The sequence below is a fragment of the Ascaphus truei genome, chromosome 3 (assembly GCF_040206685.1).
Source record: "Ascaphus truei isolate aAscTru1 chromosome 3, aAscTru1.hap1, whole genome shotgun sequence".
NCBI classification, from domain to species: Eukaryota; Metazoa; Chordata; class Amphibia; order Anura; family Ascaphidae; genus Ascaphus; species Ascaphus truei.
The window spans coordinates 79668166-79695599 of NC_134485.1; the positions used below are offsets into that span (position 1 = coordinate 79668166).

General features: G+C 45.7%; 1 protein-coding gene across 11 annotated transcripts in view; it reads left to right on the top strand.

Moving 5' to 3' along the window:
* Positions 1-27434, top strand: part of RAP1GAP2 (RAP1 GTPase activating protein 2) — a 693938-nt gene that overhangs the window by 372134 nt on the left and 294370 nt on the right. The window lies entirely within an intron of this gene.

Genomic DNA, 27434 nt, shown 5'->3' on the forward strand with positions numbered 1-27434 from the left:
TGCTGCGGCCAGCTTCAAGCTTACAAATGCCCGTAATTTTCCGGGGCTTTTTTTGGCTGGCACCGAACTTGGCCGCACTCAGCCGCATCTTCCCCTCCCCTCGCGACCCCCTGGCTGCTTGGCTGCTCCGCCTCTGCTTCGGCAGCTTCGCGCATCTTCCCCTCCTCTCGCGACCCCCTGGCTGCCTCTGCTCCGCCTCTTCCCGCATCTCCCCTCCATTCCCCTGTCCCCTTACCCGGGGATGCCAGCGGAACGTGTGACCGGCGCCACAGTGACGCGCGGCACGCGTCACCAGCCGCGTGTCACCAGCCGCGTCTGCCCGGAGTCTGCCCGCAGATTGCGGTGGCGGCCGCAGAAGACTCAGCTTGGCCGCCACTGTATACCTTGGACACGCTGCCATAATAAAAGAGAAATGCATCTCATTGCCAACACTAATGAGATTCTGATGAGCTTCAGAATTCGATTGTAAGCTCTTCGGAGCAGGGACTCCACTTCCTTACTTTTATGTCTGAAGCACTTATTCCCATGATCTTTTATGTGTATAATTTGTTATTTATATGATTGTCACGTGTATTACTACGGTGAAGCGCTATGTACATTAATGGTGCTATATAAATAAAGACATACATACATACATACATAAGCTACCAAAGTAAAATTGTGTTGGAAATGGATAGGAGTCAGGGAAAGGGTGAGGAAGCTAACATTGATAAATACCGTTTTATTTTCCGGACTGTAGATCAACAAACAACATCTGGTTGGCTACATGTGGAGGTCCTAACCAGAAAATATACAGGGGCTTATCCTAGTAGCTCCAAATCGCACGTTTCGGGATGTACACAAGAAGCGGATTGCAATGTGTGAAAAAGCAGTATTCTCTATTGCAAATCGCATTTTCTAAACCGCTTCTATACAAAGTGACAAACCGCCCGATTTGTACTTGCTTTAGAAGTGAAATGTCCTGAAGGTGGCGCTACCTCCCTCCAGTGCCTGAAATAGCAGGAGGAGGAGAACTTCCTAACTTAATAGTATCCTCCATATTGGCAACAAATGATCCCAAGCAGGAAAGTGTTGCAAAAATCTTGCACTGCTTGGGAGATGGGCTAAAACCTGCTACAGAAATCAAAGGATGCTTTAAAAGTGATGAAAATGGCATTGAGTTGAATTGAAAAAAAAAACAAAAACAAAAACAAAAAAAAAAACAACAAAAACATTATTATTATCTAATACTACAGAACTTTATATTAAAAAAAATAATCTAAGATTTCAGATGTTTCGATGCTTTAAAGGAAGCTAGGGGCGGAGGCTACAGGGGTGATTAGTAAAGCTCAAAAGTATGCTGTGACAACAGCATTTCCCAACATCTGGGTTAATTCAATGCGAGAGCTGCTGCCCTGAATGGCATTGTTGCGGGTTCTAATACTGTTGGGTCTGATACGGGTACCCCGTTCATCACAAGGGCCTTTAGACTGATTGGTCTTAAGGATTTATTTTAAGATCTGTGTCTCATTTAAATTTACTTTGTATAGACATTAGAATATCTCCCAGGGTACCTCAGGTTTGTTCCCTTTTCAGCACAAGCATCTCTCCCTAATTTATTTGGAGGGACATATATACAACTGGAGATACCTCTTAAGTTAGGACGTGGTTGTCGTCCTCCTCTGGTTTTTGGGAGTACATGTGAAGAACTTCCAAACAATTGCTTAAAAAAACTATTTTATTGTTTTCAAACTTATTTCGATTTTGATATATTGTGGTGTGGTAATACTAGGGGATTATGGTGTATGTTTTGTAGGGAGTTTGGGGTTTATTTTGGTGGTTTAAAACCAGTTTTAGTTTTCCCCCAGAGGAAGCAGCTAATTAGTTCTTTAAGGTACAGCTCCTCTCTGCACCTCTCTCCCCAGGCACTACCTCCTCCCCCGACATAAAGGCTTATAATATCAGGTTTATGGGAAGGAGGGATAGTAGGGCACAGGGGGCTGCACCTGGGCCCTTGACCCCCAAACCCACTCGCTGTACGAGCACTAATCATGGACACAAACCCCCAGCTCCTGTTGGTAACTTGAGCGCTTCAGCTCCAGCTACATCATGGGTGCAGTGGCAGCTGCTGGCACTGGCCCAGCAATAACAATACTGAGCCCCACCTAGCCTAGGCAGAAAGCATGGGATGAAGTGCCCTATATCACCTAGCCAAGGCATTGAGGCTTATGTGAGGGCTGTGGCTGACGTAGTTGGCAACCTCTGCAGTAGTGGCTGCACCCATATCCTGGTACAGAGGGGCATTGCTGTAGGGAGGACCTGCATCCCCATTGAACCCCTGGAAGGGTTTGGCACAAAAATCATACTGTCAGATGTGCACCCCTTCCTCCCAGACTGCCTCATATGCCCGCACCTGCAACTTTTGGGAGACCTCAAGTCTCCCATAACAAAAATACTGTTGGGCTGCAGGGATAGGGTACTGAGGCATGTACTCTCATTTAGGTGACAGGTTCAACTGCTGCTGCCAGGAAGCACAGAGTCTGTGGAGGGGTCCTTTGGGGTCCCCTACGAGGGCATTGTGTACAGGGTATACTATGGCACGGAGGAGGTTTGATGTTATCTGTGCTAGGAGCTGGGTCACGCTTGAAGTAGCTGCCCCAAGGAAAATATAAGTTCTACCCCAGCTCATACACCTGCTCCTTCCTTTGCCAAAACACCCTGTCCCACTAAGCACAACACAGCAGGGTTCTCCAGGGCTCAGGTGCCCCCTGAGGCTGTAAGAGAGGTCGCTGCCCCTGGTCTGGCAGCGACATCTGTACTTCTCCCCCAAAAATGGAAAGAAAATAACAATTCTACCGTAGTACAGCCACTCTCTGTTGTTGCTGTCTACCCCCAAGCACACACTACCCTCAATGTAAACACCTCACAGGCTGCATGGGAGTGGGAGGAAACTCCCACTGGGGAGACAGTAGCACCCTGTCCTGGGAATCTCCCCCCAGGAAGTGGAAGTTTCAAACCCATAGGAGGGTGGCAAAGGAAGAGGAGGGTGAACATTACTATAGTCACCCTCTAAAGACTCCTAAGTGGAACAAGGCATCTGTTTAGCACAGGGTGGTCTTGTCTGGCCCACTGGTTAAGATCAGTTAGCCTGGGCCGAACCCCACTCCAGATCTCCAAGGGCCATAAGGTCAGGAGATCTGGGAGGAGAAAGGAATGTATCCCAGGTTTCAGGGGTGGGGGGCAAGAGTGCTATACAGCATGAGGTCTTGCCCCCAGAGATGGATGTTGGGATACCCTCCACTACCCAACTCAACTGGAAAATAGTCCCCAGTGACTTGTGTTTCAGTGCATCTACCGCACCAGATGCAACTGTCCTTTGGGACTCGGGGATCAGTCAAGATCCTACATGTAGCCCACCTGGGGCAGTTCCCTATTTTGTGTCACCACAGGAGGTGGATGAAATAGGGCTGACCCCCATGGATGACTCTCAGAGTGGGATTAAGGGGGTGGCTTGCGGTATGGGGAATGGAGCGGGGAAAGTGGATATGTAAGGGGGGGAGCGGGTGTTGTGGTGAGCGCCCCAAATTATATATTTGGTGTCTCAGGTGGGCCCTCTATTTGAGGAATCTCAGTTGGGCTCACTCCAGGAGGCACCTGCTGGGCTGGACCCTCCAAATGTGGTGGTCACTGAAGAGAACTCTCCTCTAAAAGGGACTTATCCCTGTTTAAATAAAGCAGCATCAGAGTTCTGATAATCCAGCAGAGAGATAGTTAATTGCAGCCACTCAATTAACTAGTCTCCACCTGGACTAATGAGAGCTCTGTGAAATGCCTCATGTAAGACACAGGAGAGATATTTCTTAGCTCACATTTGAGCTGACAGAAGGAGAGCGGAGAAGTCTGCACACAGACACTGTCTTGAGCACAAAGACACGAAGACATCCAGACACCCAGAGACCTATATTTCCTCAACACAGAGGACCCAGGAACCTGCCAGAGACTGACATGGAGGGCCACCTGCTTAAGGTACCTCCTGAGACTTTGGGGTTCTAGGCTGGTAATGGGAATATCCCTCCAGTCCTGCAGACAGGGTCTGGGGAAGTAAGTTAGCCCTTACAAAGGGATAGGGGTTTGTTATTTTGTTGTTTTTGTATGTTTTGTCTGTATAAAGGAACAGGCTCAATAAAGCCAAGATATAATTGCACCCAAAACGGTCTCCATTATATGTACCTCTGCACACGTCTCTTACGCCTCCCAGGAGTGCTGCAGACCCATGCGATATCCCAGGTGGTAGAGGAAGCAGTGAGGGTACTGCATGTCTCTGTGACCCCAAAAGCCACACAGGGGGCCACTACCTCCATCCAACCACCACCCTTGAATGTTCTACCCCAGGGTCACAAGTAGAGGGTACGAAGGAGCCCCCCCTGAAATCAAAGGGGAGGTCCATCATAAGGTTGAAGAGATTAACTCCCACTGGGAAGGGAGGGAGCTTTGAGATCCTGAGCCAAGAAGAGCCCGGGAGTGGGGGCTCAGTGAAGGGGAGTCCTTTGGCACCGCAGAGTCAGTGGACCCCTTGATCCCCATTATCCGTGCACGGGAACTAACTGAGTTCCTGGAAAGTACCCTCTATCGGCAAAAAATATATAAAGGTGTAGTTGGCCCTCGAGAGGTAGAAGAATGTCTCACTCATTCTCAACTCTCTCATGGAATATATGAGGGTCACGACAGTGCCCAAATTATTTGGTAGCCTTGACCATATATGCGCCTGAAAGTTTTAGCAATTGTTGCGAGCTGATAAGGCTACTCAGTGTTCAGCACCCTAAACACCTGTGGAAAACACAGGATAAACTCCTGACTATCAATGGCTTTGCGCGTAGGTATGCTTAATGTCAATGGCAGTAGGGACGGGTTTTGTAGGTTCCAGGTACTCTCCTTTTTACGGAAGGTGGAGTAAAAGGTAAAGGAAAGGTTCCTTATAAACAGTGCTTCAGCAGAATGGGGTACAATGACAATGGTTGCTCAAAAATGTAGATAAACAGGTTAGGACAAGGTTAAATGAGTAATATAGAGTATTGGACCCAGTGCATCATAAAGCAGGGAGTGGTATAAAAGAGTAATCTGTCTTTAGTGAGGACACATTTATAATGCTAGAAAAGCACCTCACCAGACTAGAAACAATCTCTCTTACCTGCGGCACTGTTACTGGTCAGCAACTCCCCCTGAATCCATGAGTGGGGAGAATCAAAACTCTTTTTGAAACCTTGATCCATTTTGTGCGTGCATCACGCTGAATAGGTAAGTATAATGAAGATTATCCAAGGATAGCAGCGGAGCACAGCTGAAGGATGGGGTCAACACCAGCAATGAAAGGGTTAAAATTCTTCTTTATTGAAACATGGTGCAGGGGGGGAGACAGCAAAAACTCTAACGCGTTTCAGGCTATGCAGCCCTTTTTCAAAGAGTCTTTGAAAAAGGGCTGCATAGCCTGAAACGCGTTAGAGTTTTTGCTGTCTCCCCCCCTGCACCATGTTTCAATAAAGAAGAATTTTAACCCTTTCATTGCTGGTGTTGACCCCATCCTTCAGCTGTGCTCCGCTGCTATCCTCGGAAGGTGGAGTATTCTGTGAGCTTCCTGCAAGAAACCCATACCACCAGAGGCTGAAGCCAGCTGGCATCTGGAGTGGCAAGTCAGGGTCTTCTTCAACCACCTCACAACTTCATCTAATGGTGTGGTGACCCTGTTCTCATAGTCCTTTCAGTCAGAGCTTCTGCTAGCAAAAGCTGTTATTCCAGGTGGTCTATTGCATACCAGGGTCCATCACAAGGAATGAACGTTCAATTTCTTGAACGTGTATGCTCCTGGCACCAGACCCTTGAGTTCTTTGTGTCTGAATGCCTGGATAAAGTCGACACAAATGAGCGGTGGTGCCCGGGGGTGATTTCATCTGCACCCTCGAGGCTCTGGACTGGAATGTTACAGAGTCACACCCATACGCTGTATCAACACTGCGGGAGATTATAGACCGTAACTCTCTGGTAGACATCTGGCGAGAACAACATCCTGTGGCATCCACTTAGTTCACCTACGTTAGGGCGTGGGGTGAATGGATGTCCTGTTCCAGATCGACAGGCTGTATCTATCCACCCAAAGCCTGCATGAGCACAGTCCAATGCCGTTAAGCTGACACCATTTGCAGACCACAATTGTGCGTCTGTGGTGGTGGCACTAATACCAGCAGCGCCCTAGGCCGCCTAGTGGCACTTCAACAATACCTTGTACCAGGAGAGCTTACAATCTAAGAGATGGACAAAGTTTTCTGCTATTATTGTGAGTGCAAGTTATACTTGATTTGGAGGAAGCAAAAACTTAGGAGAGATGTATCAATGTAACAAAAGTGCAAATGGAAGTTTGTTTTGACGCATTGCTCCATTTTCTGCTCGCATTTGCAGCTAATGTATAAAAGTGTTTCTTTCTTACATCTGATGCAAATTGTTCGCAAGAAAAGTTTACACCACCACAGACCTGGCACTGAGGCAAATACAAGATACAAAAGGGACTCGGGGAGATGCAGATTTTGCTACATCTCATTATAATCTGTACGTCCTTTTACTCCTATTGTCACTCTCCAAATCACAAGGTGATGCAAATGGCGCAAAACTTGGAGCAAAGTCCTTGATACATTGAGGCAGAGACGCAAGATTCGCGTAAATTTTGATCCAAATTTGCTGTGATATATCACCCCCTAAGTGTTCATTATTGGTGATCCAGTGTGTGGTTTTTGTGTGTATTTTTACGGATTTTAAATAGAGTCTACAGTGACACTCAGATGTGCTCTAAACTGCACTATGCTAATTCTCAAGGTGATCTCCCATACATGTACTGCATCATTAAAAGGGAACTCTCCTGCAGACATAGATGAAGGTTATTTTAAGCTTTTCAAGGATACAGATAACACCTAACCTTTAACCTTCTGTAAAAGATAATGAAATCTGCAGTTTGGAACAAAATATAAAAGTGCTGTGTAAGAAGTCATGCTGAACGAGATGTGTCAAATTTGACACAATTGTCTGAAGACGTAACCATGATCTATCAATACAGTTAAAATTTTCATCAAAATCCATCTAATCTATACAGATATGAAAATAACTTAAATTGTTAGCTCTTATGGGCAGAAATTCCCTTATCCTATTGTATGTCATTAATGTCTAGGGATTTTAGCACATATTTCCAAATCAGTACCATTCTTTAAGACATTTGCTAAATGTATTTATAATTTTTTATTTATACAAATCTTTTACCAGGAAGTAATACATTGAGAGTTACTTCTTATTTTAAATTATGTCCTGGGGTGATCAGTAGGGTGACCATTCGTCCCGGTTTTGCCGGGACAGTCCGGGTTTTTTTCCATGTATGTGCCCGGTATTACCTCTCCGGACTTAGTAACCAGTCGTAGGATTTCCCCTGAGAAGGGATAGAGCAGGACTGCTTCTGCTAGGGGGCTGGGCAGCTTCCTCCATCCTGATTGGCTGCATTACACAGCAGCAGCCAATCAGGAGGAGCTGGCAGGAGCCTGGGGGTGGGGCCTAAAAGAGAGGAGGAAAAGCATGGAGCAGAGAGGTGAGGCTGTTTCCTGTGTCCTGTCTGTATTTGTTCTGGTGTGTGTGTGTGTGTGTGTGTGTGTGTGTGTGTGTGTGTGTGTGTGTGTGTGTGTGTGTGTGTGTGTGTGTGTGTGTGTGTTCTTCTCTGGCTGTCCTGTGGGGCTGATAATGACAGGGTGAGGGGGATGAGAGAGGATGAAGAGAGGGTGGGATGAGAGACGGTGAAGGGAAGGGGGATGAGAGAAGATTTAAGGGCGGACTGGTGAGAGAGGGTGAAGGAGGGGGGATGAGAGAGGATTAATGGAGGGGGATGAGAGAGGATGATTGGAGGGGAGGTGAGAGAATGAAGGGAGGGGGGGTGAGAGAGGATGAAGGAATGGGGGTGAGAGGATGAAGGGAGGAGGATGAGAGGATGAAGGGAGAGAGGATGAGAGGATGAAGGGAGGGGGTGAGAGGATGAAGGGAGGGGGTGAGAGTGAGAGGATAAGGGGAGAGAGAGGATGAGGAGTGGGTGCAACAATATTGGAATTTGTGGGAGCGGCATTAAGATCAGTATTGCTCACCATGTACAGTATGACTGCAGGTCAGTTATTTATAAATGATCTGACCATTACGTAATTTGTTCTAAATTTCACTCCAAGCATGCACCAATTTGCATCAATTTGCACTATTTCATATCCTATTTCTTAAAAAAATCCGCAGAAGGGCACTCCCTCCTGGCAACCCTAAGCTTAGTCCATCTAGGCCTTAAATTGTTAACCATAAATGATGGGGGGGGGGGGGGAGGGTGAGTGGAGAGAGAAGGAAAAGGTGAGAAAAAGATAATACAAATCAAATATGTTGAAGATTAAAAAAGGAATGCATCATGTGTTATACAAATTCAGAGACTGTTAAGAATTTTGCTGAATAATGATGTGAAGATGCACTTGTATACAGTACTGTATTTTATGTTTCAACAAATAGTATTAAATATTTGCAAATGTTATACATTTGGTTTTACAAAATAACGACATTTTGGCTAAGGTTTTACATTTCACTTGTGTCTTTAGAAAAGTCACTTAGAAAGAATCCCCCAAGTTCCTCACTTGTATCTTAATTATTGTATCTGGAAAAAAATAACACATGGAGTGTCCTTAATGCAGTGACCCACACTATCTCTGCTGAAACAATGAGAGGAGGACAGTGCTCTGTACAATGGCATACTGGGTGCTCAACTCCAGTTCTTAAGCCTCCCCAACAGGTCAGGTTTTCAGGATATCCCTGCTTCAGCACAGGTGGCTCAGTCAGAGGCTCAGCCAAAGACTGAGGCTCTGATTGAGCCACCTGTGCTGAAGCAGGGACTGATTGAACCTCCTGTGCAGAAGAAGGGACTGGTTGAGACACCTGTGCTGAAGCAGGGACTGATTGAACCTCCTGTGCAGAAGAAGGGACTGATTGAGATACCTATGCTGACGCAGGGACTGATTGAGCCACCACAATTTCATTTGTACGGTTACAACCATGTAAGGATACTAGTATGTCCACAGGGAATGTATTAAAATTGTATTACCTTGCATACTGTATGTTTAGTACCCGAAGAGCCCTTTACAAATACAGCCCAGCACTTAATTAACACAGCCATATCTAGTTTATATTATAGAGGGGAGTAAGGAGATACAGGCGAACAGTGGTTTTCAACCGGTGTCCCATGGGACACTAGGGGAAATATTGGTAAATGGTGGGTATTTTATTTTTGTTGCCATATTTATTAATGTAATCATTAAAAAAAAAAAAAAAGTATTACATGTTGTACTGTAATGTCATACAGTAATGTTATAAATAATGCAAAATTTAAGATTAATGATAGTTTATTTCAAATGACACAAGAATATATATATATTTTAAATTTAATAGAATTAGTGGGCTGGGGTTCCAGCAAAGACACAATACATTTTTAAGCAGTTCCACAGATGTACAGAACATTTGAAGGGTTTTTAAAATGGTGAAACTCACTGAAGTATAATTATTTCCCAAAATCACACAGAGATGAGTTATGTGGCACTGCCAAAAACGTTTCCCACTTCTGATATTGATGAAAATGTGTGTACTTCGAGTCCGAGCAATAGCCTTTGCGTATTAGTGCAAGGGAATCCTGCGCTGGTAGTACGATTGGTATATCAATATGCACAGGGCTAATAAGACTACAGAATACAGTTGGAAATAGAGATTATAGTAAGTGAAAGAAAAAAAAGTGACGGAGACCGATGCAGAATTGGCTAAAAGCCATAATGATATGTTTGCACAGTCCACACATTTGAAGCTGTATATAATAAAAGAAAAATATCGCTAATGTGGCAGTCAAGAAAAAAGTATATGCTGCACAACAAGAAAAAAAAAGTAGTAAGGGACACAATTACCGGTGCTCCCGACGCCAGGGAAAACCTGTGTATGATCCAGTATAGATCCAATAAGGAGATGAATCAAGGCACTGCGGATATGTAAGAAAACGTTATAGTGCCACGAATACACAGTGTAACGTAGCAGTAACACTCACAGGTACAAACTCTTCTTGGAACAAAGTGAACTAATTCCAGTGCCATGCTTGAGAAAGGGTGTAGCGGCGGAGCATGACACATTGCTGAACCTCCTAATGCTGAACTGCTAAATAAAACTCAATGAAAAGAATAAGAAAAATATATATTTTTTTTAATTATGCTGTGACAGTAATCATACTGTATGTAGGGTTGCTGCCCTTATTGCTTTTTGTTGACATGTTCAAGGGGCTTAGTCTAAGTAATTGTTACCTTTTTTTACCCAAATCTGACACCAATTATCATCATTTTTTAAAGTTAGACTTGGGGGGTTTCATTTCCTCTAGCACTCCCTGTGTATGATGTCACTGTGTGATGTCACTGTGTGATCAGCAAAGAGCCCACCTGCTCCCAGCTCTATTGGTTCTATGATAAGGACAGCATGGGATAAGGGCAGGGCCGCCAACAGAAATCATGGGGCCCGGGACAAATGAAAGGAGCAGGCCGCCCCCCCCGCCCCAAACCCATAGCGCACCTACCACGAAAAAATATCTTATAGCGCGCAACTTTTACTTAACTGTTTTCTTATTGTGATACAGAAAAAAACATTACAATACAACCTGTTTATTTTTATATTTTCAACAAAAGACATATGACTGCCTGTCTGGGTGGCTGAGTGGGTGAATGACAGTGACTGGGTGGGTGAATGATAGTAGAATGACAGTTGGGTGAATGACGGTGGGTGGGTGAATGATGGTAGGTGAATGACAGTATGAATGACAGTGGGTGGGTGGTGGATGGGTGGGTGAATGACAGTTGAATGACAGTGGGTGGGTGGGTGAATGACAGTGGGCTTGAGAGACAGTGGGTTGAGAGACAGTGGGTTGAGAGACAGTGGGTGGGTGGGTGAGAGACAGTGGGTGGATGGGTGAGAGACGGGTGGGTGGGTGAGAGACAGTGGGTGGGGGCGTGAGAGACGGTGGATGTGTGGGTGAGAGACGGTGGGTGGGTGAGAGATGGTGGGTGGGTGAGAGATGGTTGAGAGACGGTGGGTGGATGAGAGACGGTGGGTGGGTGAGAGACAGTGGGTGGGTGGGTGAGAGACAGTGGGTTTGAGAGACAGTGACTGGGTGGGTGGGTGACAGTGACTGGGTGGGTGACAGTGACTGGGTGGGTGACAGTTTTGAGTGACAGTGGGTGGGTGAGTGACAGTGACTGGGTGGGTGAGTGACAGTGACTGTGTGGGTGGGTGACAGTGACTTGGTGGGTGACTGACAGTGACTGGGTGGGTGGGTGACTATGAAACCAAACGCAGCTCTAACAAAAAACGACTATTTATTGAAAAAAAAGACAAACATCACAAAGCTAGGAACCTCTGACGCGTTTCATCCCACAAGAGACTTTGACAAAGTCCCTTGTGGGATGAAACGCACCAGAGGTTCCTAGCTTCGTGATGTTTGTCCTTTTTTTCAATAAATAGTCGTTTTTTGTTAGAGCTGCGTTTGGTTTCATATTTACCTCAGTGCACCGCTTCTTCGTTTGGCTGTTCCGGTTACTCCTGCAGGTAGCACGTGGATTCAAGGACACACTGCATTGCAGGCATTCACGCTGGTGGTTTATCTTCATTTCATCGTGGATACACCGGATCAAGCAGAGTGACAGCAGGTACTTTATTGGCAGAGTGGGCTGAGGGTGACTTAGTGTTAGCCAGGCTGTTCTCCTTCAGGATAGTCGGCGATTCTTAGCGTCACCCCTTATCACCCCTCCCCCCAGCCTGCTCCACTTTGTCCGCTTAGAACGCTATATGTGTTTATTTTAATGCCTCTTACATGTGTCATCATGACTAAAGAATAAGACATTCTACACTTGTTAGCCCTTGAGCACTGGTGGCAGAATCCCTCAGCTTTGCTTCTTCGGGTGGGTGACTATGACAGTGACTGGGTGGGTGAGTGACTATAACAGTGACTGGGTGGGTGACTATGACAGTGACTTTGACAGTGGGTGACAGTGACTGAGTGGGTGACAGTGACTGGGTGAGTGGGTGGGTGACAGTGACTGGGTGGGTGACAGTGACTGGGTGGGGTGACTTACCTTGACCGGGTGGATGCAGCTTTCTGCCGGACGCTTTCCTCTCCTGCCCCCGATATCCCCGTGGCAGCTGCCCGGGATGGGAGGTGGGCTTCGGGGCGCTGGACGTGGGCTCGGGGGGGCACAGGAGGTGGGCTCGGGGGGGGGGGGCGACAGGAGGTGGGCTCGGGGGGGCCACGGGAGGTGGGCTCGGGGGGAGCGCGGGAAGCTGGCCGTGGGGGGAAGCGGGGGGGAAGCAGGCCGCAGGAGGAGCTGGTACTTCCCCCTCCATCCCACGTTGGGAGCGGGGGGGGGGGGGGAGATGCGGGCCGAAAGATGAGCTGGTTCTTCCCACTCGTCACATGTTGGGAGCGGGGGGGGAGATGCGGGCCGCAGGAGGAGCTTGTCCTTCCCCCTCGGTCGCATGTTTGGAGCATGTGGGTGAGGGGAGGAGCATATTTGTCCCCGGGATAAATTTTGCACATGTGCGAGCGGTTGATGCCGGACCGTGCTTGTGCAAGTAGCGGGCACTAACCGTGCATTCGCGATTGGTCACTTGTGCGCATGTGCGATCGGCACTGGCAGGCTGCTCGTGTGCGATTCGCGTGCATGCACTGTGCTGATCGCACGTTTGTGGCCGGCAAGTGCCCATCGCGCTTTAGCAGCCAGCAAATGCCGATTGCGCATGCGCGACCGGCACCGATAAAAACAGGGACAGTAGCCAAAAAAGTCGGGACAAAGGCCTAAAAACTGGGACTGTCCTGGCTAAACCGGGACGTCTGGTCACCGTATCAGTGTCTCTATTTACCTTCTGAGAGTGCTAGCAATTGGGCTAGCTGGGCGTGTATGGTGTATGATGTTCATGAAGGGCGCCAGGAACTTTACTGGTACAAACTAGAGCTTTATTTATTCCATTGATTATGTTCCACATATAAGCAAATCTTTTTTTAAGCAATAATGAGTGGCAAATAATAAAGATGCATTAGTTATTCTTCCCCAGGCAGCTCTCACCCCTATCCACTGTTCTGGACTTGCACCCTTAGCACTGGGTCTGAATGGTATTCGCTATCCCTGCATTGGGATTTGCCTCCTCCCCACAGGAACCTTGGTAGAGATGCTTCCAACGTCAGGGATACATATCCCGTCACTCTGAGTAGTACCCTCCTTATCCCAAGGTTATCAGGAGGGGCTCGCATTTAGGACAGGTCAGTATGGATCAATCACGCTGTGCTCCGGAACCCTATTTAGAAGGATTCTCCTCCTTCTCCTTCCGAATCGCAGTGCCAAATGACGCTGCAGTTATCACCAACGTGACGTCACATGGCATTGCATTGCAATGGCAACACAATGTCATGACGACGCTACGCAACATTGCCATGGCCACGAGACACCGTGTGATGTCATGTTGTTGACGTCCACGGCGTCATTTGCGATTTAGAAGGAGAAGAAAGGCAGTTAGCAACGAGGCGGTCGCCACAGACAAGTGCCTTTCCATCAGGCCCGATAGGCCCAAGAGTGTGGCATCTGTATATGGGGGCGGGTATTTTTGCTGCCCCCAAATGTTGCCACCTTAGGCCCGGGCCTATCGGGCCTAATGGGAAATCCACCACAGGCTCTAAACAAACATGACACACTATATACACTGAGACTCCTCCTCTGTGAGTCCTCCAAGTACCTGACTCCAGATCTTTCCACCCCCCTATTTATACCTTCTAGTGACATCACTTGTAACCATGCCTACAGGGGAGTTGTCTGGATTCTACAAATTCATGCTATATCAGGTGACAAGCTAGATACCTTCTAGAAGGTGGGCGTGGCTAGGTTTCTGCCTAGTAACCGTGTATCATGTGATGGGAGAGGAGTGTTACACTTTCCAAGCAAACAGTGTTAACCCTTTAGGGCGCTAAAGGGTAATATGGAGTGAAAATAGTATCCCAAAGGGGGGATACACACATAACATGAGCACTTAGAGAAATGTTAACCAGGTGTATAAATATTATAATGAATATTTTGCTCATGTGTCTTTCCTAAGAAACGTTGAAGTAATGTATTGCAACGGCAAGCATTAAACATGGTGTTTATGTCCCTCTACAGTGTATTGCAATGGCCAGTGTAGTGTCACAATGATCGCCATTGGGGAACTCCTATGACAGAACACGAGGAGCAGACTTGTCAGGTTTCAGAACCCTGTAGACTTAATTACTGCGATGATATTATTTCCTGTGGACCAACACTATTGGTCCATTACCAAAATATAACGGAACCTATAAATCTATTATTCTCCAGTACATGCAGTCCTTGGTTATCCAACGGAATCCGTTCTGGAAGTAGCGTTGGATAGTGAAACCGCTGTAAAGTGAGTCCCATGTTAATCAGTGGCGGTGAGTGTTGGATAACGCATTCAGGCGTCAGATAACGCATTCAGGCGTCGAAAAACAGCCCTTAGGGTTGCATTGTAAAGCGTTGGATATGCCATTCGTTGTAAAGTGAAACGTTGGATAACGTGGACTACCTGTATTAATACGAGTTCCAGAACCCAATCATTTAAATTTAGAAGGAATGAGGGAGAACTCTTCATATTCTGCTGGCTTGCATTGGGCTACTGTAAGGGGATTTTTATAAGGTACAGTAGCAATAAGTTTTTTTTTCCGACTAGGTACTGTACAATGGAGTTGCCTTCATTAATATTGTATCCTTTTCTGGTTACTGTCTAAAGATGTAAAGGAGCTGGTAAAAGCACCAAGATAAGAAGCAGAACGAATCAGCACTTTGCAAAAGAGTCTTGGGGTTTCTAGGATGTTGCGGTTTCTAGAATCGAAGGCAGTGTATGTATCTTTTAGAGAATAAGAATATAGAGTGAGAGGTTATTACTAAGAAGAAAGTTATAAACAGAACAATGAACTGAACTGTTTAACTAAAGACTAGGAATTGTGACAAAAATGCTGTCTTTACCTGAAGCGTAATCTGGTTGTGTACAGTAATTTACTTCCAGAGGAAATAGTGATTGCAAATTCAGTTAGACAATTTAGGATGAGAGTACATGTATTCTTCTACAATGGTGACATATGTACAGTAGAGTATGTTTAGATTGTATTACAGTGAATACATTTTCCATATTTAGTGCAAAAATGAACAGCCTTATTTTTCCTAAGGGCCCAGGAGATTATTTTTAGCTTTATATTTTCTGTACCCTCTAGATAGGCAGTGTACAGAGCTCCCAAACTGCATTTCATGAACCGTGTGATACAATATGCATTACATTATGATAAGACTATTTCCTTCTTACCAGTAACTGATTGGAAATGCAACAAAATGATGGTTTATTGTCAAATACACTATACTGTATTAAGTTAAAACAGAATAATGTCTTCCTGTCTTGTAGGGCGTGCTGTACTGTAAGTACCCAGTGACTAGTTGGTTTCAACAAAAACAGGCAGGATATTGTTGTGTATTCATAAGACAACAGTAGATTAAGCACTTTTTTTCAATTAATTACATAAATATGTACTATTTAGCAAAGAAAATGCACACACTATTATACATTCAAATCTTCCCATACAGTCTTATTTAGCTGCAGACAAGTCAACTCGCACAGATTTTCTGTGATTCTCACTGATTCTCACTGATTTGGGGGTCAGACTTACTGATTTTTCGCAGACTATAAGTGATCTCATAATTAGCAATGGAGTCTCACTGATAAGTTGCTAATGTTCAATTGAAATAAAAAATAAATAAATAAAAACATTTTTGGGAACACCCACATTTCACTGATTTTGGTCCTTTTCGGTTGTTATGGCTGTTGCTAATGGGGAACTAGGAGGGCTACAGTACATTTACTGTGAGGAGCTACTTCATAAGACACCCTCCCTGCTGGAATATTTCTTACTGATCCATTCAAGGGAATGAATCATAACGGTGCATAGTTACTAAGCAGTTTTGCTGTATGACACAGGGGTGCTCAACTTCAGTCCTCAAATCCCGTACACCCCCCACAGGTCAGGTATTCAGGATATTCCTGCTTCAGCACAGGTGACTCAATCAGTCCCTGCTTCCGCACAGGTGGCTCAATTGGTTGAGCCACGTGTGCTGAAGCTGGGATCTCCTGAAAACCTGACCTATTTGGGGAGACTTGAGGACAGGAGTGTAGCACCCCTGCTAAAATTCTATCCATGCCAGAAGACACATTACAGTCGGGCTAGTCATGGTGGAAGGTGTCTTATGGACTAGCACTGCTAAATATAGCACATAGTAAGTATGGCCCAAAGTCACAAGAAGTTGACACTGGGATTTCAATTCCAGTGAAGACACTTCAGGATTGTTAGGTTTTCAGAAGATGTTATGTAGTTGCAGTGGGGAGGAAGGGAAACGGAAAAGTACTGAATCTGAATGAATCTAGGCTGAATCTGAATGAATCACAATGAATCTAGGCTTTCTCATAACATTTAACAAAAAATATATTTTTGTCTATACAAATTAAACCAGTTCAAGGAGTTTATTAGGAAAGTTGAATCTTTAATTTGAGCAAGAGTGAAACATAGAACAAAGCTCTTTTTGTCTCTTACAAAGTAATTTGAATAGCTGTTCAATGACTGCTGTTGATATGCAGTATTAGTGGCCTAAGAAATGCATAGAGCTGGAAAATAAATTATTTGAAAAGTAAAACACTGGGACTTGTTTTCACTGAAACGCAAGTTAACGCCAGCAAAGAATAGCTGAAAATAAGCGTTATTTATATGTTGATGGCAATAGTCCCTCAGGGCTATGTTATTTTCTCTTCTAATTATCTGCACAGTGGTCAATTACTAATCCCTTTATTGTTCCTTTTCCGCTGGTAGTTCAATGACTATTAAATACCCCAACATGCCCTCAATACAACCTGCTGTCTCACAGTAAGGGTGGCAGAGAGCTTTAATTCAGATGGACAAAAAAAAAAGACTACAGTCTGTCAAGATTTTTTTTCTTGGATAAATCTGGTGTTATTTGTTGCTGCACTTTCTGCCCCAGTTTTTCCATTGGAAGATTGCTACATAACCATCGGAATGGAATCATCCTTAAAGTCTCACAGCTGCAAAATCAGTGGGGGGGGGAAGCAATATAATTTATTAAAGAAAAGGAATTCCAATTAAATGAATTTGACTTGTTCCTTTGATAAATATAATACAATCATTTTGCATTGGTTTTTTCTCCAGTCTGGTAGCTGGGAAACTATAGTTTATAACCCCAATATTGGGGGTGTTGACTGGTCCATGTATCTAAAAGTAGATTCCGCTCGGTTCTAATTACAGATCAGGCACAAAATATACCAGATGTGTCACAGTCATGGAAAAAAGGGACAGCCTTGTAACTGCCCCCCCCCCCCCCCCCACATTACTGTGCTAGTAGACATGTGCTAACATTGCAATCAAGATTCAAAATACTAAAATGGAATTGGACAGTCGCTTTCAATACTGCTCCTCCATGGCATATCACCCTGCCTTCCTTTACCTTTACTTTTATACTCTATGTAGACCACGGGTAGCCAACTCTGGTCCTCAGGGACTACCAACAGGTCTTTGACTGAGCCAGTGGTGGAGCCACCTGTGCTGAAGCAGGGATATCCTGAAAACTGACATATTGGTTGTCCTTGAGGACTGGAGTTGGCTACCCCTGATGCAGACTGGAAGGGCAAGGATTCATTTTCAACCAGTATACTCCTAGTAACCATTTATACAAGTATTGGAGTGGCCTCTTTTTTCCTGAACATAATCTATTGAAGAGGCCTATTGGTTCTGAACAAATTGTTGGTAGTATGTACAAAAGTAGGTCAGGGTCCTTGTGCTGTAGCGGAATATGTTCCACAGGATTGGCAAACACTGAAGGGAGATGGAACGCACCTCACACATTACTTCTAAAGATAGCACCCAGGGCCCTGATTGGTGGTGATATTGTTTAGCTGCAGGTGAAGGTTAGAATTATGCATGAGATGTAACGAAGAATAAATTATTTAGATAGTGTAATTCATGTTTGTCTCTCCCACAACAATGTCACAGCACATTATATAGCAGTTTGCTCATTTAGTGGCATGGTGTAATAGGATTGGTTAACTCATTCATTGCTCGAGGGGCCTGTAAAGCAATACAGAGCATAAAAGGCCACTCCAACAGAGAACTGTATTACTATAATCTGCTGTCTCTCCGAGGAACAAAAGGACAAAAATGTGTGATTTTTTTTAAAGAGAATGACACAGATTTACAATGGCCCACCTTAAAAATATCAGGCAGCTGTTTTCAATCAATGACCCCTTTAAAAAAAGATTTTAAAAAAAATATCTCAGGAACTGTGGGGTCCACAGAAATTGGAGCACAGCAGTTGAGCTCAGAGGAAGAATCGGGGCCTTAGGTGAATAAAAGGTAGAAGATTTTCCAAATGATAACTTATCTCACATCTACAAATGGACTAACACATAACCACAGCCTGTATTATACTGTGTAGACATCAGGAATAGGCTATAGATGGAGCATATACATGTTGAACTTTCCCTAAGGATCTATCCATTGCGCATCATTCTCTCACTTAGGCAATTGTTTCTGCAGAAGTAATATGAAAACTAATGAATCCTCCCTTGGATCCAGTGGTGTTCTCATTATGTACCACTGAGATATTGCCTGTCTTATGCGGTCAAGACGATCCATCTGGGGGTATCAGGTGTATTAGCAGCACTGCATTGTGCTCCTGTGTCTGTATAAGCGAGTGTTGCCAAAACGACTCAGCATCCCAATTGTAAATTAAATATATCATTACTTCTTAAGTGGCAGAACAATGAGCATGATATATAGGCAATTAGTAACTCAGCCCTTGGGGATACTGACTATCTGTACTGGATCCAAAGACAGGGCAAACCAAATAGGCATGTTTGCTTAACATAGACAATACATTTGCAGTGCTCGCAGTCACATTTCTATTCTGTGTGTGTATGTGTTTCTATATATTACATTCACTCCATGCATCTACTATTCTTTAAGTAAAATATAACTTCCCCACCACTGATTTAACCTTTAGAATGCTCTTGTGATGTCCTGTACCTGGTATGATGTGGCCCTGGTACACCAGAGGCCCTTATGATTTGCCAGGCACGGCATGGGCACTTGCTTGTTGTTTTTAGGGGGAATGACATCTGCAATGGAGCCGACAGCCGGAGCTAAACTAAAGTGGAATTCCCTCCCTCAAACACCAAAAACATAGATTGTAAGCTCCACGGGGCAGGGACTGTGCCTGCAAAATGTCTCTGTAAAGCGCTACATACATCTAACAGCGCTATACAAGAACATGCTATTATTATTATTATAACTCAAAGATTTAAAATGTCCCCTTCTCCTGAAAATTACACAATTATCTGTCGTAGTTTAGACATACATTTTTATTTGCTGCGGGTTTTGGCACTTGAAACACAATTGAGCGGAAGTAATCTTCAATTTACTACCACTCTCAGACTTGGTCCGCTTTGCTACTGTACCTTCTTTTGCCTGTCAAGGTAAATCGCTCGTATGCTAAATCCTAACCTACTAAAAATAACTGACTTGTCTGTTGAGTTAAATTCCCCTGACTCTTTATTCCACCTATTCTTTTTTTTTTTTTTAATAACTCAGCCTCCTTGTGCTTTGACATGTCTCAATTTCTTCCTTGTCTCCATCCTCCAGGATTTGTGACATACTTGTTACAATGATAAAGGGGTTTCAGTTACAGAGCTTACAACCGTCAACTCTTTATTGATAGAGAATGTTGCTTTCCCACAACTTTTGTCAAGAACATGGACCAATTGAGGACCATATTTCCAGAATAGTATTTGCTATATAGTGCTGCAGGTTGGAAACAAGCTCACCCACCCCATGTCAAAGAGGCAATCAGCTTAGAAAAGAAAAATGAAATCTTGTTTTTGTATATGCAGGATTTAATTACCTTTATCAACTAATTGCTTAAACTGCTGATCGATTGGTTCTCCCGTGATCGATCAGCAAAGATCCTGCTTCCCAGAGTTCACTAAATGGCTGCCTTTCAGTTTCCATCAATCCTTCAGTCAGTGTAACTCAGCACCTAGAATGTATCCTTATATTACTAAGGTAACATTATCTATTGTTACAGTTTGCAGCTCAAACTGCTGGGAATATTGGCAACAAATGATCACAAATAGGAAAGTGTTACAAAGATCTTGCACTGCTGGGTAGGTGGCTAAACCCTGCTACAGAAATCAAAGGATGCTTAGTATATTAAAACTCACTAAAAATGGCATGGAGTTGAATTTTAAAATAAAAAGGTAATAAGTATTACCTAATATTACAGAACTGATTTATTAATAAAAAAACACACACACACACACGTAGAATATTGCTTGGATTGCTCCTTTAATTAGCAGGTCCTGATATGTACTTGTGAATGACCAGTCTATTGAGATGCTTCCCCCAGTAGGGGTAAAGAGACTGTGTGCAGGCAGTGTAGGACCTGCAGGAAAGGGTTAGCCGTGACGTGGTTGCAGGCTTATAATGTGTTGGCCAAAGGATTTGACGAATTACTCTTACTTATGGGAAGAATAACAGATAGTAGTTAACATAATTATTTGTCATTTTGTATGTAGCATTGGGGCTTCTTTGTGGAAAACGCCTTAACTCATTGGCACTAAAAGACATGTCCTAATTACAGTATTTGCATTAATTATGCCCAAATACTGCTTTGATGCATGCCTCGCTAGAAGTGTACACAATGCATTGTACTCACTTTCAAGGCTTATGGGGGTTACCCTTGAATGCACCATCATGCTTTAAATTATGTAATCATATCTATTTAACAAATATTGCAAACATGTCAAAATCAAGGAACAAGAACTAAGGTATTGACAATGGCCAAGTGCTTTTATTACTGGTGGTGCTTCCACTGTTTTTTGAACAATATAACATTTACAAAGCAACAGTGGAAGCTGCTGCAAGAGGACTCCGCAATTTATTTGCTTTCTTGGGCCTCCACAAAAAAGCAGATAATGTCAGAAAATGAATAGATAGTGTCACAAAAAATAAGGACCTAGTACAATGGGGCTGTTTTATATCAGCGTCTGGATGTGCTGGTGGGGGTTTGGAGAGTGAACTTCACACAGTGCATGTAGGCAGTGATAAAGAGGAACTCACACAAAAGCTGCTCTCTATTACAACTATGTGTGAAAAGATAAGTTTCTTTTCATTTCAGAAAGCGGCAGCCCCCTCTTTCTCACTTATTTGACAGGTCTAGTCAGGGACAAAGAGATATGTATTGCTGCAGACAGCATGATAGATAGGAGCTACTACAGATAACCTTCAGCATGCTCACAATGGTAAAAGGTCATCAGCATTGGGCAGAGAGGTGATGGGCTGGATATAGAGAATGACTTTTACCATCTTTACAGATTAGTGCAATTGGTCAAGTTACACGTACATTTGCGTGGCCTTAAGGGCTGGGACCCGCTGCGCCCGGCGGCGTGGGCGGCCGCGTGAGCGCTACTCGCCATTGCCTTGTAGCCTCACGATCCGGTCCCAGTCACTCCTCACTGCCAACTGACTACATACTGTGACGCGTCAGCCAGCAGGGGATACAAGAGAATTGTGTTCCCGTGCGGCGACGCGTCACGTGGTCTCGCAGTGAGCCAATGAGGAGGGGAGCTGGAGGGAAGTCTGTGTGTCTCTGCAGCCTTGAAGCGCCCCCCCTCCTCTCTTGTGCCCGTTTCGCAGGCTGACCCTGCTCCGGGAGGAGGGGGGGGGGGGATTTCTGGGAGTGTGAGGGCTATGGTCACTGCCGGAAGCAGTGTCAGGGAAATAAATATATATATATACCGGAGGGAGGGGAGGCGGGGAGTGTTCAAAATGTGGCAGGGGGCGGGGCCATGACAGGGGCGGGCCAAAACACAAGCTATTTGCAACACCCAGCAAAAGCAGCAGATATTATATATAATATATATATGTGGCCCCCTGCCACATTTTGAACACTCCCCGCCTCCCCTCCCTCCGGTGCCGGTTTCACTGGAAAGGTTGCGGCCAGCTCCTGCTGAGTTCATCTTCCCGGGGAGGAGAGGCAGAGGCAGCAGCATATTTGGTGGTTGGGGGGGGGGGGAGAAAGACAGAGAAGCAACACGGCAGAGGGGTTTCCATGTGTGCCTGTGTGTAATGGCCTCGCCCCCCACATCATGACACCCCGCCCACCCGACCCGTTTTGGTCACGCCCCCCCCGCTCCTAAAGTTTCCTACTGACCGCATATCGCGGTCTTTGTCTGTCAGCGCCCCGCCGGTCTGCAGTGCGAGCTCGCTGACTGAGGGAGCGGGGCCTTAGCCAAAATTGTTTGCAGCAGCTGGGATCGGCAAGTGTACAAGTTAACCTATTCATCTTGTGGTGAAACGTTTTGACACCTAATCCTTCTGCAATTAAAAGGTTCCTAACGAACATGATTCCTATAAGTAAAGAGTGCATGTACGGATAAGCATGACCTCCATAAGGCTGCGTCCATAGAGGGGGGAGCAGTTCGGAGCCGCACTGACGCTGAGGCTCGCCTGCTGAATTCTGTGCGATTTCATGCACATGCAGGCAAGCCAACATGCGCGATCGTGGGGAGGCAGAGGAAGGCGGGGCAGTGACGTCGCTGGGCCAATCGCCCGCGACGCAACGGCGCTGACGTCACGGCGCCGTGACGTTGACGCTGCTTTGCGCTGATTGGATGTTTTCAGCCGACAGCGCTCTGAAAAACAGTTTGGCTGTCGGCTGAAAAATCCAACTCCTCGGCACGCCTGCGGACGCTCGCGTGAGCCCCCTCTAAGGACATCCTCATTGAGGATGCAGGGGCTCAGCGCGGAGCGTCCGCACGGCTCAGCGCGGCTTGTCCTTCTATGGACGTGGCCTAAATGATAATATTCTGACACCTACACAGCTCTACTGAACAGGACGGTAATTCTGCTATGTGTCCGGTATATAATTGGAGGTAATACCGGACATGTATGTGTCCGGTATTACCATTGTGGCTAGGGCAGCGACAGCGGCAAGCACGAGGGTGGCAGTGGTGGCAAGCGCGAGGGCAGCACCGAGTGTGGATGGAAGCACTGGTGCTGAGAGGGTGGGCCGCGGACGGTGGCCGGGAGCAGGCAGGAGGACTCGTGTGCTGTCTGAGTGGAGGAGAGGCTGACCAACCAGAGGATGGCAGGGCGGAGCCCACACCCCGGCGACAGGTTCCGGTGCTGTCTACAGCCTGCCAGGAGCTAAGGTAAGGACAAAATACAATTTGGGCTGAGATGATGATATTGGGGGGGGGGGGATAAGACAATGATGGGGAGGAATAAGATGATGATGACGGGGGGAATAAGATGATGATGATGGGGGGAATAAGATGATGATGATGATGGGAGTGGGAAATGAGATGATGATGGGAGTGGGAAATTAGATGATGATAATGGGGGGAGATGAGATGATGATGGGGAAGATGAGATGATGATGAGAATGGAAAATTAGATGATGATGATGATGATGATGATGGGGAGATGAGATGATAATGGGATTGGGAAATGGGATAATGATGATTAGGGGGGACTATGATGGTGATAATGGAGGGGGGGGGAGATGATGATGGGAGTGGGAAATGATGATGGTGATGAAGGGGGAAATGAGATGATGATAATGGGAGGAGATGAGATGATGATGAGGGGGGAAATGAGATGATGAGGGGGACTATGAAGATGATGATGATGATGGGGTGGATGATATGATGATGATGGGGGGAAATGAGATGATGTTGATGATGATTCTGGGGAGGGTGCACTCTCCACAGACCCCACCCCACCGACTTTTCGAGTGCTTCGTACCTTTCACCATTGTGTCCAGTATTTTTGGATAAGACACCTGGCAACCCTAGTACCACACTGCAGAATATGCTGGCACTTTACGAATACACAATAATAATATTTGCCTACTAACTAGCCCTCTATGCTTTGAATACCGTAAACCTGTAGAAATGTTGCTTTGGTTTGAGAAACGAACCCATTACTCCGTTTTTAAATTCACTTTTTATATTGTTGATGTATTGTATTGTATTGTATTGTATGTCTTTATTTATATAGCGCCATTAGTGTACATAGCGCGATTAGTGTACATAGCTACATGTGGTAATCAAATAAATAACAGATAATATAAATAACAGATCATGGGAATAAGTGCTTTAGACATAAAAGTAACATTTCGGAAGAGGAGTCCCTGCCCCGAGGAGCTTACATTCTAATTGGTAGGTAGGGAGAACGTACAGAGACAGTAGGAGGGAGTTCTGGTAAGTGCGTCTGCAGGGGGCCAAGCTTTATGTATCGTGTTCAGAATATCCACAGTGCTATTCATATGCTTCTTTAAGCAAGTGTGTCTTAAGGTGGGTCTTAAAGGTGGATAGAGAGGGTGCTAGTCGGGTACTGAGGGGAAGGGCATTCCAGAGGTGTGGGGCAGTCAGTGAAAAAGGTTTAAGGCGGGAGAGGGCTTTAGATACAAAGGGGGTAGAAAGAAGACATCCTTGAGAAGAACGCAAGAGTCTGGATGGTGCATACCGAGAAATTAGGGATGAGATGTAAGGAGGGGCAGAAGAATGTAAAGCTTTAAAAGTGAGGAGAAGAATGGAGTGTGAGATGCGGGATTTGATCGGAAGCCAGGAGAGGGATTTCATGAGGGGAGATGCTGAGACAGATCTAGGAAAGAGTAGAGTGATTCTGGCAGCAGCATTTAGGATAGATTGTAGGGGAGACAGGTGAGAGGCAGGAATGCCAGGAGGTTACAGTAATCAAGACGGGAGAGAATGAGGGCCTGAGTCAGAGTTTTAGCAGTCGAACAACAGAGGAAAGGGCGTATCTTAGTTATATTGCGGAGGAAAAAGCGACAAGTTTTAGAAATGTTTTGAATGTGAGGGGCGAATGTGAGAGAGGAGTCGAGTGTGACCCCTAGGCAGCGTGCTTGGGCTACTGGGTGAATGATTGTAGTTCCAGCAGTAATGTGGAAGGAGGTAGTAGGGCCAGGTTTGGGAGGAAGTATGAGGAGCTCTGTTTTAGCCATGTTGAGTTTAAGGCGTCGGAGGGCCAACCAGGATGATATAGCAGAGAGACATTCAGAAACTTTGGTTTGTACAGCAGGTGTAAGGTCAGGTGTTGAAAAGTATATTTGTGTGTCGTCGGCATAGAGGTGATAATTAAACCCAAAAGATGTTATTAGGTCACCTAGAGAGAGTGTGTACAGAGAAAAGAGAAGAGGTCCCAGGACAGAGCCCTGGGGTACCCCCACAGAGAGATCAATAGAGGAGGAGGAGGTGTTAACAGAAGAGACACTAAAAGTACGATGGGAGAGGTAGGATGAGATCCAGGATCGAGCTTTGTTCCGAATACCTAGAGTATGGAGAATGTGGAGGAGAAGAGGGTGGTCCACTGTGTCAAATGCTGCAGAGAGGTCGAGTAATATGAGCAGAGTGTAATGACCTCTGTCTTTGGCAGCATGGAGGTCGTCAGTTATTTTAGTGAGGGCTGTTTCGGTGGAGTGAGCAGTGCGGAAGCCAGATTGTAGAGGGTCTAGGAGAGAATAGGTGTTGAGAAAATGGAACAAGCGAGAGAATACAAGATGTTCAAGGAGTTTAGAGGTAAAAGGCAGGAGGGAGACAGGTCGATAGTTAGAAAGACAGGTAGGGTCAAGCTTGCTGTTTTTGAGTAATGGTATGACTGTTGCATGTTTGAAGGAGGATGGAAAGGTTCCAGAGCAGAGGGAGGAGTTAAAAATGTGTGTAAGCGTAGGGATTATAGTAGGAGCTAGAGGTTTTAGGAGATGGGAGGGAATGGGGTCAAGAGGGCAAGTGGTAGAGGGAGAAGAGGCGATCAACAGCGACACATCCTCCTCTGAGACAGTGGAAAAAGAGTCAAGGAAGACAGGAGGAGAGTTAGGAAGAGGTGTAGGATGGGGGGAAGAAACAGAGGGGATGTTCTGCCGTATGGATTCCACCTTTTCCTTAAAATAGTCAGCAAAGTCCTGAGCGGAGATGGAGGAAGGAGAGGCAGCTGAGGGTGGTTTGAGTAGAGTATCAAAGACAGAGAACAGTCGGCGTGGGTTAGACTTGTGCATGTTGATTAGTGCAGAAAAGTAGGCTTGTTTAGCTTGCGAGAGGGCACAGTTGAAACAGGATAGCATAAATTTGTAGTGAAGGAAGTCTGCGAGAGTGTGAGACTTCCTCCAGAGGCGTTCAGAGGAACGAGTGGAGGAACGCAGCATGCGCGTGTGGGAATTTAGCCAGGGTCTAGGGTTAGAAGGGCGAGGGCGGCAGAGAGAAAGCGGGACATGTCGATCAAGAGAGGAGGATAAGGCAGAGTTGTAGTTCCTGACCAGGTTGTCAGGGTCTGTAGCAGAGCTGAGAGAGGAGAGGGAGGAGCGTAAAGTGGACTCAAAGTCAGGTAAGTGAATAGAGCGCAGGTTTCTGCAGAACCGGGGGGTAGATGGAGGTGGAGAAGGGGAGAAGCGAGATAAAGAGAATGAGATGAGATGATGGTCAGAGAGAGGCAAAGGGGAAATGGAGAAATCAGAGAGAGAAATTTTTAGTGAAAACCAGGTCTAAGTAGTAGTAGTGGCCATCCTTGTGGGTGCGGGCTGCAGTCCACTGTTGAAGGCCAAAAGAAGAGGTAAGAGAAAGAAAGCGGGAAGCCCAAGAGAGAGAGGGGTCATCAATGTGGCAATTGAAGTCCCCAAGGAGAAGAACAGGGGAGTCTGAGGAGAGAAAGAAAGAGAGCCAGGATTCAAAGTGAGAGAGAAAGGCAGAAGGGGGATGAGTAGAGGTAGGTGGGCGATAGATGACCGCCACATGAACAGGGAGAGGAGAGAAGATCTGGACAGTGTGAGCCTCAAAGGAGGGAAAAGCAAGAGAGGGGGGAATTGGAAGGGTTCGGTAATGGCAGAGAGAGGAGAGCAGGAGCCCCACGCCTCCACCCCTGCCATCAGGGCGCGGAGTGTGGGAGAAGGAAAGGCCACCATAGGATAGGGCAGCTTCCAGAGCAGAGTCAGACTGAGTGAGCCAGGTCTCAGTTATAGCAAAGACAAGCAGGGAGTGAGAGAGAAAGAAGTCATGCACAGAGAGGAACTTGTTAGAAAGAGAGCGTGCGTTCCAAAGAGCACAGGAGAATGGGAGAGAGGAGGGAGGGTGGCAGGGGATGGGCATGAGGTTGGAGGGGTTGACCCCAGAAGGAGTAGAGGTTGCAGTTGGCAGGTGAGGACGAGCGCATGTAGGAATAAGACAGGGAC